Source organism: Lissotriton helveticus, chromosome 8 (assembly GCF_964261635.1).
Source record: "Lissotriton helveticus chromosome 8, aLisHel1.1, whole genome shotgun sequence".
NCBI lineage: Eukaryota > Metazoa > Chordata > Amphibia > Caudata > Salamandridae > Lissotriton > Lissotriton helveticus.
Genome location: NC_136069.1, coordinates 1,542,339,632 through 1,542,353,680, shown reverse-complemented (window position 1 = coordinate 1,542,353,680; position 14,049 = coordinate 1,542,339,632). Strand labels below are relative to the sequence as shown.

At 42.8% G+C, this 14,049-nt stretch overlaps 15 non-coding genes across 15 annotated transcripts; all 15 read left to right on the top strand.

Annotated features, from left to right (window-relative positions):
- Positions 1–601: 601 nt before the first annotated feature.
- TRNAL-CAG (transfer RNA leucine (anticodon CAG)) lies at positions 602–684 on the top strand. Its single transcript has one exon. It is a non-coding gene; the product is annotated as a tRNA-Leu (tRNA).
- A 192-nt stretch (positions 685–876) lies between these two features.
- On the top strand, positions 877–959 carry TRNAL-AAG (transfer RNA leucine (anticodon AAG)). The gene has a single exon. It is a non-coding gene; the product is annotated as a tRNA-Leu (tRNA).
- A 1,740-nt stretch (positions 960–2,699) lies between these two features.
- On the top strand, positions 2,700–2,782 carry TRNAL-CAG (transfer RNA leucine (anticodon CAG)). The gene has a single exon. It is a non-coding gene; the product is annotated as a tRNA-Leu (tRNA).
- Positions 2,783–2,971: 189 nt separating this feature from the next.
- Positions 2,972–3,054, top strand: TRNAL-AAG (transfer RNA leucine (anticodon AAG)). Its single transcript has one exon. It is a non-coding gene; the product is annotated as a tRNA-Leu (tRNA).
- Positions 3,055–4,080: 1,026 nt separating this feature from the next.
- TRNAL-UAG (transfer RNA leucine (anticodon UAG)) lies at positions 4,081–4,163 on the top strand. Its single transcript has one exon. It is a non-coding gene; the product is annotated as a tRNA-Leu (tRNA).
- A 632-nt stretch (positions 4,164–4,795) lies between these two features.
- TRNAL-CAG (transfer RNA leucine (anticodon CAG)) lies at positions 4,796–4,878 on the top strand. Its single transcript has one exon. It is a non-coding gene; the product is annotated as a tRNA-Leu (tRNA).
- Positions 4,879–5,068: 190 nt separating this feature from the next.
- Positions 5,069–5,151, top strand: TRNAL-AAG (transfer RNA leucine (anticodon AAG)). Its single transcript has one exon. It is a non-coding gene; the product is annotated as a tRNA-Leu (tRNA).
- A 1,740-nt stretch (positions 5,152–6,891) lies between these two features.
- Positions 6,892–6,974, top strand: TRNAL-CAG (transfer RNA leucine (anticodon CAG)). The gene has a single exon. It is a non-coding gene; the product is annotated as a tRNA-Leu (tRNA).
- A 1,298-nt stretch (positions 6,975–8,272) lies between these two features.
- Positions 8,273–8,355, top strand: TRNAL-UAG (transfer RNA leucine (anticodon UAG)). The gene has a single exon. It is a non-coding gene; the product is annotated as a tRNA-Leu (tRNA).
- A 632-nt stretch (positions 8,356–8,987) lies between these two features.
- TRNAL-CAG (transfer RNA leucine (anticodon CAG)) lies at positions 8,988–9,070 on the top strand. Its single transcript has one exon. It is a non-coding gene; the product is annotated as a tRNA-Leu (tRNA).
- A 1,298-nt stretch (positions 9,071–10,368) lies between these two features.
- On the top strand, positions 10,369–10,451 carry TRNAL-UAG (transfer RNA leucine (anticodon UAG)). The gene has a single exon. It is a non-coding gene; the product is annotated as a tRNA-Leu (tRNA).
- A 632-nt stretch (positions 10,452–11,083) lies between these two features.
- On the top strand, positions 11,084–11,166 carry TRNAL-CAG (transfer RNA leucine (anticodon CAG)). The gene has a single exon. It is a non-coding gene; the product is annotated as a tRNA-Leu (tRNA).
- Positions 11,167–11,354: 188 nt separating this feature from the next.
- Positions 11,355–11,437, top strand: TRNAL-AAG (transfer RNA leucine (anticodon AAG)). The gene has a single exon. It is a non-coding gene; the product is annotated as a tRNA-Leu (tRNA).
- A 1,026-nt stretch (positions 11,438–12,463) lies between these two features.
- On the top strand, positions 12,464–12,546 carry TRNAL-UAG (transfer RNA leucine (anticodon UAG)). Its single transcript has one exon. It is a non-coding gene; the product is annotated as a tRNA-Leu (tRNA).
- Positions 12,547–13,178: 632 nt separating this feature from the next.
- Positions 13,179–13,261, top strand: TRNAL-CAG (transfer RNA leucine (anticodon CAG)). Its single transcript has one exon. It is a non-coding gene; the product is annotated as a tRNA-Leu (tRNA).
- Positions 13,262–14,049: the final 788 nt, after the last annotated feature.

Sequence of the window (14,049 nt, the reverse complement as noted above, 5' to 3'; positions counted from 1 at the left end):
GATAACATCTGATGGAAGTTGCATCTGTTCGTCTTCACCTGGGACGTTATTCCGTCCTCGTCTAGTCAAGAGAGCTTGGGTTTCTCATATATTTCTGTTGTACAAAGTCTTGCTGATAAAGTGCAATCCTTACCAAATGAGCTTAGGACCCATGTAAGAGCTCATCTAGAAGAGTCATGCTCTTGTATTCCCTGGCCAGACAGGCCATGCAAATTTGGAAGAATGCCAAGCACCTGGTAGACAGCTGTACTCCAGCACACTTACAGCAATGTCCTCAGGGCTGTGATCAGGGGCTGCTTAGATTTGTGTATTCCACCCTATGTTGTGACATTGAGCTCCCTTGTTGAATTTGCTTTAGTCAGCCAAGATATGGCTGTTGACTCAATTTCAAAGCAGCTTTGGGCCGTTCAAGTGGCTGGTGAATAGCACTTTCTCTTTGTACTCATTAAAGGTCTAAAGAGTTCTTCATAGGTACTGCTCTGTATGGATTGTTCAAAGATCTGTTGGAAATGCTTATAATGGGATAAATAAATTGAGGGCATGCCTTTTCGGTACCCCACTTGCATGGCTGTCTGGCTTGTGGAAAGTGCTGCATTTGCAAGTCAGGATGGCCTAGTGGTCTAAGGCGCTGCGTTCAGGTCGCAGTCTCTTCTGGAGGCGTGGGTTCAAATCCCACTTCTGACAAACCTGTGTTTAATCTTCGTTTTTCTAGAGGGAGAAAATCAGATCATTTCCCTCACATGGGCTTATATGGTTGTCTTTTTGGAAAAGTGCAGTGAGTTTTTTTTCTTGCTATAGCCACTCATGGCCTAAGATGTGTGTTTTCTTTTTGTTCACACTATCTTTCTCACTATGTAGATGAACAAGCAACATGTGGTCAGGATGGCCGAGTGGTCTAAGGCGCTGCGTTAAGGCCGCAGTCTCTCCTGGAGGCGTGGGTTCGAATCCCACTTCTGACAAAACTTTAAGTCCATTTTGTCTCTGCGTTCCTTCAGAATCTCAGCTAAAAATTGGCAGTGCATATAATATCTGAATAAGTACCAAACTTCAGTTTTAACTGCAAATGAATTTGCCCAATTCTGTCTTCAAGCTCGTATAATATTCTTCTAGCACTAGTGGTGTTTTATGTGTTTTTTGGGGGTGCCTAAAATATCCCTTTTATTGAAGAAATGGCTTACATTCAGTCTTGTGATATTTTTGGTTTCCAATAAGTAGATTTTTAATTTTATGTAACCTCATTTTCTAATGATCCATTCAAGAGATGTTTCCACTATGAAATGAAGAGCAAGGGGAAAGAGCACAAATGATAGAGCCAGTGAGTGAGATGGGGTGTTGAGGAAGGAGAGAATGAAACAAAGACAGAGTGAGTGAACGGCAGGTAGGCATAGAAGAGGAGACTAGAAGTGAGGGTGACTTGCTTTTCCCTGCTCTTGACCTCCCACCCATCTCAAACCAATCACAAACATACCTTCTATTCAACGTTGGTATGCAGAACTTCACTCCTCAGCCAGTGAGGGTGAGTCCCAAGCCAGGGGCTAGAGAGCAAAAGAATGGATGTGCTCAGACGTTCCTTGCTAGGGACAGTTGATCTGAAACAAGGCCTGCTCTCTTGTTTCCAGCAAGGATCTAGAAATTCTGCATGAATCTGCAAGGCACATTGACAGCATAAATTTGCATAAACTGCCCCACCTTCTGCCTTCCTACTTCCTGAGCAGTAGTTGTTTGTGTATAAAGAGAGAGGTCGCAGGCAAGGTAATTTTGTGAGTAGGATACAGAACCCTAAATAGCTGGTGAGAGGTATAAGTTATTCTAAAAGCATAAAAACAGTACACCTGTGAAATGAAATGCTTTCATATGTGATCTTCTGTGTTTATTGTCCTGTGCAAAAAGTTGCACCTTGTGTTTGAAGGTTGAAATTATTTCAAGCTTGCATGGACGCAGAAATTTCTGAGTGACTTTTATACATTTCTTAGGACTCTTCACTGTCAGGATGGCCGAGTGGTCTAAGGCCCTGTGTTTAGGCTGCAGTCTCCTCTGGAGGTGTGGGTTCGAATCCCACTTCTGAAATGACTTTTGGAGGTATAATCTTCTTCATCAGGATAACATCTGATGGAAGTTGCATCTGTTCGTCTTCACCTGGGACGTTATTCCGTCCTCGTCTAGTCAAGAGAGCTTGGGTTTCTCATATATTTCTGTTGTACAAAGTCTTGCTCATAAAGTGCAATCCTTACCAAATGAGCTTAGGACCCATGTAAAAGCTCATCTAGAAGAGTCATGCTCTTGTATTCCCTGGCCAGACAGGCCATGCAAATTTGGAAGAATGCCAAGCACCTGGTAGACAGCTGTACTCCAGCACACTTACAGCAATGTCCTTAGGGCTGTGATCAGGGGCTGCTTAGATTTGCGTATTCCACCCTATGTTGTGACATTGAGCTCCCTTGTTGAATTTGCTTTAGTCAGCCAAGATGTGGCTGTTGACTCAATTTCAAAGCAGCTTTGGGCCGTTCAAGTGGCTGGTGAATAGCACTTTCTCTTTGTACGCTTTAAAGGTCTAAAGAGTTCTTCATAGGTACTGCTCTGTATGGATTGTTCAAAGATCTGTTGGAAATGCTTATAATGGGATGAATAAATTGAGGGCATGCCTTTTCGGTACCCCACTTGCATGGCTGTCTGGCTTGTGGAAGGTGCTGCAAATGCAAGTCAGGATGGCCGAGTGGTCTAAGGCGCTGCGTTCAGGTCGCAGTCTCTTCTGGAGGCGTGGGTTCAAATCCCACTTCTGACAAACCTATGTTTAATCTTCTATTTTCTTGAGGGAGAAAATCAGATCATTTCCCTCACATGGGCTTATATGGTTGTCTTTTTGGAAAAGTGCAGTGAGTTTTTTTCTTGCTATAGCCACTTATGGCCTAAGATGTGTGTTTTTTTTGTTCACACTATCTTTCTCACTATGTAAATGGACAAGCAACATGTGGTCAGGATGGCCGAGTGGTCTAAGGTGCTGCGTTAAGGCCGCAGTCTCTCCTGGAGGCGTGGGTTCAAATCCCACTTCTGACAAAACTTTAAGTCCATTTTGTCTCTGCGTTCCTTCAGAATCTCAGCTAAAAATTGGCAGTGCATACAATATCTGAATAAGTACCAAACTTCAGTTTCAACTGCAAATGAATTTGCCCAATTCTGTCTTCAAGCTCTTATAATATTCTTCTAGCACTAGTGGCGTTTTATGTGTTTTTTGGGGGGTGCCTAAAAAATCCCTTTTATTGAAGAAATGGCTTACATTCAGTCTTGTGATATTTTTGGTTTCCAATAAGTAGATTTTTAATTTTATGTAACCTCATTTTATAATGATCCATTCAAGAGATTTTTCCACTATGAAATGAAGAGCAAGGGGAAAGAGCACAAATGATAGAGCGAGTGAGTGAGATGGGGTGTTGAGGAAGGAGAGAATGAAACAAAGACAGAGTGAGTGAACGGCAGGGAGGCATAGAAGAGGAGACTAGAAGTGAAAGTGACTTGCTTTTCACTGCTCTTGACCTCCCACCCATCTCAAACCAATCACAAACATACCTTCTATGCAACGTTGGTATGCAGAACTTCACTCCTCAGCCAGTGAGGGTGAGTCCCAAGCCAGGGGCTAGAGAGCAAAAGAATGGATGTGCTCAGACGTTCCTTGCTAGGGACAGTTGATCTGAAACAAGGCCTGCTCTCTTGTTTCCAGCAAGGATCTAGAAATTCTGCATGAATCTGCAAGGCACATTGACAGCATAAATTTGCATAAACTGCCCCACCTTCTGCCTTCCTACTTCCTGAGCAGTAGTTGTTTGTGTATAAAGAGAGAGGTCGCAGGCAAGGTAATTTTGTGAGTAGGATACAGAACCCTAAATAGCTGGTGAGAGGTATAAGTTATTCTAAAAGCATAAAAACAGTACACCTGTGAAATGAAATGCTTTCATATGTGATCTTCTGTGTTTATTGTCCTGTGCAAAAAGTTGCACCTTGTGTTTGAAGGTTGAAATTATTTCAAGCTTGCATGGACGCAGAAATTTCTGAGTGACTTTTATACATTTCTTAGGACTCTCCACTGTCAGGATGGCCGAGTGGTCTAAGGCGCTGTGTTTAGGCCGCAGTCTCCTCTGGAGGCGTGGGTTCGAATCCCACTTCTGACATGACTTTTGGAGATATAATCTTCTTCATCAGGATAACATCTGATGGAAGTTGCATCTGTTCGTCTTCACCTGGGACGTTATTCCGTCCTGGTCTAGTCAAGAGAGATTGGGTTTCTCATATATTTCTGTTGTACAAAGTCTTGCTGATAAAGTGCAATCCTTACCAAATGAGCTTAGGACCCATGTAAGAGCTCATCTAGAAGAGTCACGCTCTTGTATTCCCTGGCCAGACAGGCCATGCAAATTTGGAAGAATGCCAAGCACCTGGTAGACAGCTGTACTCCAGCACACTTACAGCAATGTCCTCAGGGCTGTGATCAGGGGCTGCTTAGATTTGCGTATTCCACCCTATTTTGTGACATTGAGCTCCCTTGTTGAATTTGCTTTAGTCAGCCAAGATGTGGCTGATGACTCAATTTCAAAGCAGCTTTGGGCCGTTCAAGTGGCTGGTGAATAGCACTTTCTCTTTGTACGCTTTAAAGGTCTAAAGAGTTCTTCATAGGTACTGCTCTGTATGGATTGTTCAAAGATCTGTTGGAAATGCTTATAATGGGATAAATAAATTGAGGGCATGCCTTTTCGGTACCAAACTTGCATGGCTGTCTGGCTTGTGGAAGGTGATGCAAATGCAAGTCAGGATGGCCTAGTGGTCTAAGGCGCTGTGTTCAGGGCGCAGTCTCTTCTGGAGGCGTGGGTTCAAATCCCACTTCTGACAAACCTGTGTTTAATCTTCTTTTTTTCTTGAGGGAGCAAATCAGATCATTTCCCTCACATGGGCTTATATGGTTGTCTTTTTGGAAAAGTGCAGTGAGTTTTTTTCTTGCTATAGCCACTCATGGCCTAAGATGTGTGTTTTTTTTGTTCACACTATCTTTCTCACTATGTAGATGAACAAGCAACATGTGGTCAGAATGGCTGAGTGGTCTAAGGTGCTGCGTTAAGGCCGCAGTCTCTCCTGGAGGCGTGGGTTCGAATCCCACTTCTGACAAAAGTTTAAGTCCATTTTGTCTCTGCGTTCCTTCAGATTCTCAGCTAAAAATTGGCAGTGCATATAATATCTGAATAAGTACCAAACTTCAGTTTCAACTGCAAATGAATTTGCCCAATTCTGTCTTCAAGCTCTTATAATATTCTTCTAGCACTAGTGGTGTTTTATGTGTTTTTTGGGGGTGCCTAAAAAATCCCTTTTATTGAAGAAATGGCTTACATTCAGTCTTGTGATATTTTTGGTTTCCAATAAGTAGATTTTTAATTTTATGTAACCTCATTTTCTAATGATCCATTCAAGAGATGTTTCCACTATGAAATGAAGAGCAAGGGGAAAGAGCACAAATGATAGAGCGAGTAAGTGAGATGGGGTGTTGAGGAAGGAGAGAATGAAACAAAGACAGAGTGAGTGAACGGCAGGTAGGCATAGAAGAGGAGACTAGAAGTAAAAGTGACTTGCTTTTCCCTGCTCTTGACCTCCCACCCATCTCAAACCAATCACAAACATACCTTCTATGCAACGTTGGTATGCAGAACTTCACTCCTCAGCCAGTGAGGGTGAGTCCCAAGCCAGGGGCTAGAGAGCAAAAGAATGGATGTGCTCGAACGTTCCTTGCTAGGGACAGTTGATCTGAAACAAGGCCTGCTCTCTTGTTTCCAGCAAGGATCTAGAAATTCTGCATGAATCTGCAAGGCACATTGACAGCATAAATTTGCATAAACTGCCCCACCTTCTGCCTTCCTACTTCCTGAGCAGTAGTTGTTAGTGTATAAAGAGAGAGGTCGCAGGCAAGATCATTTTGTGAGTAGGATACAGAACCCTAAATAGCTGGTGAGAGGTATAAGTTATTCTAAAAGCATAAAAACAGTACACCTGTGAAATGAAATGCTTTCATATGTGATCTTCTGTGTTTATTGTCCTGTGCAAAAAGTTGCACCTTGTGTTTGAAGGTTGAAATTATTTCAAGCTTGCATGGACGCAGAAATTTCTGAGTGACTTTTATACATTTCTTAGGACTCTTCACTGTCAGGATGGCCGAGTGGTCTAAGGCCCTGTGTTTAGGCTGCAGTCTCCACTGGAGGCGTGGGTTCGAATCCCACTTCTGAAATGACTTTTGGAGATATAATCTTCTTCATCAGGATAACATCTGATGGAAGTTGCATCTGTTCGTCTTCACCTGGGACGTTATTCCGTCCTCGTCTAGTCAAGAGAGCTTGGGTTTCTCATATATTTCTGTTGTACAAAGTCTTGCTGATAAAGGGCAATCCTTACCAAATGAGCTTAGGGCCCATGTAAGAGCTCATCTAGAAGAGTCATGCTCTTGTATTCCCTGGCCAGACAGGCCATGCAAATTTGGAAGAATGCCAAGCACCTGGTAGACAGCTGTACTCCAGCACACTTACAGCAATGTCCTCAGGGCTGTGATCAGGGGCTGCTTAGATTTGCGTATTCCACCCTATGTTGTGACATTGAGCTCCCTTGTTGAATTTGCTATAGTCAGCCAAGATGTGGCTGTTGACTCAATTTCAAAGCAGCTTTGGGCCGTTCAAGTGGCTGGTGAATAGCACTTTCTCTTTGTACGCTTTAAAGGTCTAAAGAGTTCTTCATAGGTACTGCTCTGTATGGATTGTTCAAAGATCTGTTGGAAATGCTTATAATGGGATAAATAAATTGAGGGCATGCCTTTTCGGTACCAAACTTGCATGGCTGTCTGGCTTGTGGAAGGTGCTGCAAATGCAAGTCAGGATGGCCGAGTGGTCTAAGGCGCTGCGTTCAGGTCGCTGTCTCTTCTGGAGGCGTGGGTTCAAATCCCACTTCTGACAAACCTGTGTTTAATCTTCTTTTTTCTTGAGGGAGAAAATCAGATCATTTCCCTCACATGGGCTTATATGGTTGTCTTTTTGGAAAAGTGCAGTGAGTTTTTTTCTTGCTATAGCCACTTATGGCCTAAGATGTGTGTTTTTTTTGTTCACACTATCTTTCTCACTATGTAGATGGACAAGCAACATGTGGTCAGGATGACCGGGTGGTCTAAGGCGCTGCGTTAAGGCCGCAGTCTCTCCTGGAGGTGTGGGTTCGAATCTCACTTCTGACAAAACTTTAAGTCCATTTTGTCTCTTCGTTCCTTCAGAATCTCAGCTAAAAATTGGCAGTGCATATAATATCTGAATAAGTACCAAACTTCAGTTTCAACTGCAAATGAATTTGCCCAATTCTGTCTTCAAGCTCTTATAATATTCTTCTAGCACTAGTGGTGTTTTATGTGTTTTTTGGGGGGTGCCTAAAAAATCCCTTTTATTGAAGAAATGGCTTACATTCAGTCTTGTGATATTTTTGGTTTCCAATAAGTAGATTTTTAATTTTATGTAACCTCATTTTCTAATGATCCATTCAAGAGATGTTTCCACTATGAAATGAAGAGCAAGGGGAAAGAGCACAAATGATAGAGCCAGTGAGTGAGATGGGGTGTTGAGGAAGGAGAGAATGAAACAAAGACAGAGTGAGTGAACGGCAGGTAGGCATAGAAGAGGAGACTAGAAGTGAAGGTGACTTGCTTTTCCCTGCTCTTGACCTCCCACCCATCTCAAACCAATCACAAACATACCTTCTATGCAACGTTGGTATGCAGAACTTCACTCCTCAGCTAGTGAGGGTGAGTCCCAAGCCAGGGGCTAGAGAGCAAAAGAATGGATGTGCTCAGACGTTCCTTGCTAGGGACAGTTGATCTGAAACAAGGCCTGCTCTCTTGTTTCCAGCAAGGATCTAGAAATTCTGCATGAATCTGCAAGGCACATTGACAGCATAAATTTGCATAAACTGCCCCACCTTCTGCCTTCCTACTTCCTGAGCAATAGTTGTTTGTGTATAAAGAGAGAGGTCGCAGGCAAGGTAATTTTGTGAGTCGGATACAGAACCCTAAATAGCTGGTGAGAGGTATAAGTTATTCTAAAAGCATAAAAACAGTACACCTGTGAAATGAAATGCTTTCATATGTGATCTTCTGTGTTTATTGTCCTGTGCAAAAAGTTGCACCTTGTGTTTGAAGGTTGAAATTATTTCAAGCTTGCATGGACGCAGAAATTTCTGAGTGACTTTTATACATTTCTTAGGACTCTTCACTGTCAGGATGGCCGAGTGGTCTAAGGCGCTGTGTTTAGGCTGCAGTCTCCTCTGGAGGCGTGGGTTCGAATCCCACTTCTGAAATGACTTTTGGAGATATAATCTTCTTCATCAGGATAACATCTGATGGAAGTTGCATCTGTTCGTCTTCACCTGGGACGTTATTCCGTCCTGGTCTAGTCAAGAGAGATTGGGTTTCTCATATATTTCTGTTGTACAAAGTCTTGCTGATAAAGTGCAATCCTTACCAAATGAGCTTAGGACCCATGTAAGAGCTCATCTAGAAGAGTCACGCTCTTGTATTCCCTGGCCAGACAGGCCATGCAAATTTGGAAGAATGCCAAGCACCTGGTAGACAGCTGTACTCCAGCACACTTACAGCAATGTCCTCAGGGCTGTGATCAGGGGCTGCTTAGATTTGCGTATTCCACCCTATTTTGTGACATTGAGCTCCCTTGTTGAATTTGCTTTAGTCAGCCAAGATGTGGCTGATGACTCAATTTCAAAGCAGCTTTGGGCCGTTCAAGTGGCTGGTGAATAGCACTTTCTCTTTGTACGCTTTAAAGGTCTAAAGAGTTCTTCATAGGTACTGCTCTGTATGGATTGTTCAAAGATCTGTTGGAAATGCTTATAATGGGATAAATAAATTGAGGGCATGCCTTTTCGGTACCAAACTTGCATGGCTGTCTGGCTTGTGGAAGGTGATGCAAATGCAAGTCAGGATGGCCTAGTGGTCTAAGGCGCTGTGTTCAGGTCGCAGTCTCTTCTGGAGGCGTGGGTTCAAATCCCACTTCTGACAAACCTGTGTTTAATCTTCTTTTTTTCTTGAGGGAGCAAATCAGATCATTTCCCTCACATGGGCTTATATGGTTGTCTTTTTGGAAAGTGCAGTGTTTTTTTTTCTTGCTATAGCCACTCATGGCCTAAGATGTGTGTTTTTTTTGTTCACACTATCTTTCTCACTATGTAGATGAACAAGCAACATGTGGTCAGGATGGCCGAGTGGTCTAAGGCACTTCGTTAAGGCCGCAGTCTCTCCTGGAGGCGTGGGTTCGAATCTCACTTCTGACAAAACTTTAAGTCCATTTTGTGTCTGCGTTCCTTCAGAATCTCAGCTAAAAATTGGCAGTGCATATAATATCTGAATAAGTACCAAACTTCAGTTTCAACTGCAAATGAATTTGCCCAATTCTGTCTTCAAGCTCTTATAATATTCTTCTAGCACTCGTGGTGTTTTATGTGTTTTTTGGGGGGTGCCTAAAAAATCCCTTTTATTGAAGAAATGGCTTACATTCAGTCTTGTGATATTTTTGGTTTCCAATAAGTAGATTTTTAATTTTATGTAACCTCATTTTCTAATGATCCATTCAAGAGATGTTTCCACTATGAAATGAAGAGCAAGGGGAAAGAGTACGAATGATAGAGCGAGTGAGTGAGATGGGGTGTTGAGGAAGGAGAGAATGAAACAAAGACAGAGTGAGTGAACGGCAGGTAGGCATAGAAAAGGAGACTAGAAGTGAAGGTGACTTGCTTTTCCCTGCTCTTGACCTCCCACCCATCTCAAACCAATCACAAACATACCTTCTATGCAACGTTGGTATGCAGAACTTCACTCCTCAGCCAGTGAGGGTGAGTCCCAAGCCAGGGGCTAGAGAGCAAAAGAATGGATGTGCTCAGACGTTCCTTGCTAGGGACAGTTGATCTGAAACAAGGCCTGCTCTCTTGTTTCCAGCAAGGATCTAGAAATTCTGCATGAATCTGCAAGGCACATTGACAGCATAAATGTGCATAAACTGCCCCACCTTCTGCCTTCCTACTTCCTGAGCAGTAGTTGTTTGTGTATGGAGAGAAAGGTCGCAGGCAAGGTAATTTTGTGAGTCGGATACAGAACCCTAAATAGCTGGTGAGAGGTATAAGTTATTCTAAAAGCATAAAAACAGTACACCTGTGAAATGAAATGCTTTCATATGTGATCTTCTGTGTTTATTGTCCTGTGCAAAAAGTTGCACCTTGTGTTTGAAGGTTGAAATTATTTCAAGCTTGCATGGACGCAGAAATTTCTGAGTGACTTTTATACATTTCTTAGGACTCTTCACTGTCAGGATGGCCGAGTGGTCTAAGGCGCTGTGTTTAGGCTGCAGTCTCCTCTGGAGGCGTGGGTTCGAATCCCACTTCTGAAATTACTTTTGGAGATATAATCTTCTTCATCAGGATAACATCTGATGGAAGTTGCATCTGTTCGTCTTCACCTGGGACGTTATTCTGTCCTCGTCTAGTCAAGAGAGCTTGGGTTTCTCATATATTTCTGTTGTACAAAGTCTTGCTGATAAAGTGCAATCCTTACCAAATGAGCTTAGGACCCATGTAAGAGCTCATCTAGAAGAGTCATGCTCTTGTATTCCCTGGCCAGACAGGCCATGCAAATTTGGAAGAATGCCAAGCACCTGGTAGACAGCTGTACTCCAGCACACTTACAGCAATTTCCTCAGGGCAGTGATCAGGGGCTACTTAGATTTGCGAATTCCACCCTATGTTGTGACATTGAGATCCCTTGTTGAATTTGCTTTAGTCAGCCAAGATGTGGCTATTGACTCAATTTCAAAGCAGCTTTGGGCCGTTCAAGTGGCTGGTGAATAGCACTTTCTCTTTGTACTCATTAAAGGTCTAAAGAGTTCTTCATAGGTACTGCTAGGTATGGATTGTTCAAAGATCTGTTGGAAATGCTTATAATGGGATAAATAAATTGAGGGCATGCCTTTTCGGTACCCCACTTGCATGGCTGTCTGGCTTGTGGAAGGTGCTGCAAATGCAAGTCAGGATGGCCCAGTGGTCTAAGGCGCTGCGTTCAGGTCGCAGTCTCTTCTGGAGGTGTGGGTTCAAATCCCACTTCTGACAAACCTGTGTTTAATCTTCTTTTTTCTTGAGGGAGAAAATCAGATCATTTCCCTCACATGGGCCTATATGGTTGTCTTTTTGGAAAAGTGCAGTGAGTTTTTTTCTTGCTATAGCCACTCATGGCCTAAGATGTGTGTTTTTTTGTTCACACTATCTTTCTCACTATATAGATGAACAAGTAACATGTGGTCAGGATGGCCGAGTGGTCTAAGGCACTGCATTAAGGCCGCAGTCTCTCCTGGAGGCGTGGGTTCGAATCCCACTTCTGACAAAACTTTAAGTCCATTTTGTCTCTGCGTTCCTTCAGAATCTCAGCTAAAAATTGGCAGTGCATATAATATCTGAATAAGTACCAAACTTCAGTTTCAACTGCAAATGAATTTGCCCAATTCTGTCTTCAAGCTCGTATAATATTCTTCTAGCACTAGTGGTGTTTTATGTGTTTTTTGGGGGGTGCCTAAAAAATCCCTTTTATTGAAGAAATGGCTTACATTCAGTCTTGTGATATTTTTGGTTTCCAATAAGTAGATTTTTAATTTTATGTAACCTCATTTTCTAATGATCCATTCAAGAGATGTTTCCACTATGAAATGAAGAGCAAGGGGAAAGAGCACAAATGATAGAGCCAGTGAGTGAGATGGGGTGTTGAGGAAGGAGAGAATGAAACAAAGACAGAGTGAGTGAACGGCAGGTAGGCATAGAAGAGGAGACTAGAACTGAAGGTGACTTGCTTTTCCCTGCTCTTGACCTCCCACCCATCTCAAACCAATCACAAACATACCTTCTATTCAACGTTGGTATGCAGAACTTCACTCCTCAGCCAGTGAGGGTGAGTCCCAAGCCAGGGGCTAGAGAGCAAAAGAATGGATGTGCTCAGACGTTCCTTGCTAGGGACAGTTGATCTGAAACAAGGCCTGCTCTCTTGTTTCCAGCAAGGAACTAGAAATTCTGCATGAATCTGCAAGGCACATTGACAGCATAAATTTGCATAAACTGCCCCACCTTCTGCCGTCCTACTTCCTGAGCAGTAGTTGTTTGTGTATAAAGAGAGAGGTCGCAGGCAAGGTAATTTTGTGAGTAGGATACAGAACCCTAAATAGCTGGTGAGAGGTATAAGTTATTCTAAAAGCATAAAAACAGTACACCTGTGAAATGAAATGCTTTCATATGTGATCTTCTGTGTTTATTGTCCTGTGCAAAAAGTTGCACCTTGTGTTTGAAGGTTGAAATTATTTCAAGCTTGCATGGACGCAGAAATTTCTGAGTGACTTTTATACATTTCTTAGGACTCTCCACTGTCAGGATGGCCGAGTGGTCTAAGGCGCTGTGTTTAGGCCGCAGTCTCCTCTGGAGGCGTGGGTTCGAATCCCACTTCTGACATGACTTTTGGAGATATAATCTTCTTCATCAGGATAACATCTGATGGAAGTTGCATCTGTTCGTCTTCACCTGGGACGTTATTCCGTCCTCGTCTAGTCAAGAAAGCTTGGGTTTCTCATATATTTCTGTTGTACAAAGTCTTGCTGATAAAGGGCAATCCTTACCAAATGAGCTTAGGGCCCATGTAAGAGCTCATCTAGAAGAGTCATGCTCTTGTATTCCCTGGCCAGACAGGCCATGCAAATTTGGAAGAATGCCAAGCACCTGGTAGACAGCTGTACTCCAGCACACTTACAGCAATGTCCTCAGGGCTGTGATCAGGGGCTGCTAAGATTTGCGTATTCCACCCTATGTTGTGACATTGAGCTCCCTTGTTGAATTTGCTTTAGTCAGCCAAGATGTGGCTGTTGACTCAATTTCAAAGCAGCTTTGGGCCGTTCAAGTGGCTGGTGAATAGCACTTTCTCTTTGTACGCTTTAAAGGTCTAAAGAGTTCTTCATAGGTACTGCTCTGTATGGATTGTTCAAAGATCTGTTGGAAATGCTTATAATGGGATAAATAAATTGAGGGCATGCCTTTTCGGTACCAAACTTGCATGGCTGTCTGGCTTGTGGAAGGTGCTGCAAATGCAAGTCAGGATGGCCGAGTGGTCTAAGGCGCTGCGTTCAGGTCGCTGTCTCTTCTGGAGGCGTGGGTTCAAATCCCACTTCTGACAAACCTGTGTTTAATCTTCTTTTTTCTTGAGGGAGAAAATCAGATCATTTCCCTCACATGGGCTTATATGGTTGTCTTTTTGGAAAAGTGCAGTGAGTTTTTTTCTTGCTATAGCCACTTATGGCCTAAGATGTGTGTTTTTTTTGTTCACACTATCTTTCTCACTATGTAGATGGACAAGCAACATGTGGTCAGGATGACCGAGTGGTCTAAGGCGCTGCGTTAAGGCCGCAGTCTCTCCTGGAGGTGTGGGTTCGAATCTCACTTCTGACAAAACTTTAAGTCCATTTTGTCTCTTCGTTCCTTCAGAATCTCAGCTAAAAATTGGCAGTGCATATAATATCTGAATAAGTACCAAACTTCAGTTTCAACTGCAAATGAATTTGCCCAATTCTGTCTTCAAGCTCTTATAATATTCTTCTAGCACTAGTGGTGTTTTATGTGTTTTTTGGGGGGTGCCTAAAAAATCCCTTTTATTGAAGAAATGGCTTACATTCAGTCTTGTGATATTTTTGGTTTCCAATAAGTAGATTTTTAATTTTATGTAACCTCATTTTCTAATGATCCATTCAAGAGATGTTTCCACTATGAAATGAAGAGCAAGGGGAAAGAGCACAAATGATAGAGCCAGTGAGTGAGATGGGGTGTTGAGGAAGGAGAGAATGAAACAAAGACAGAGTGAGTGAACGGCAGGTAGGCATAGAAGAGGAGACTAGAAGTGAAGGTGACTTGCTTTTCCCTGCTCTTGACCTCCCACCCATCTCAAACCAATCACAAACATACCTTCTA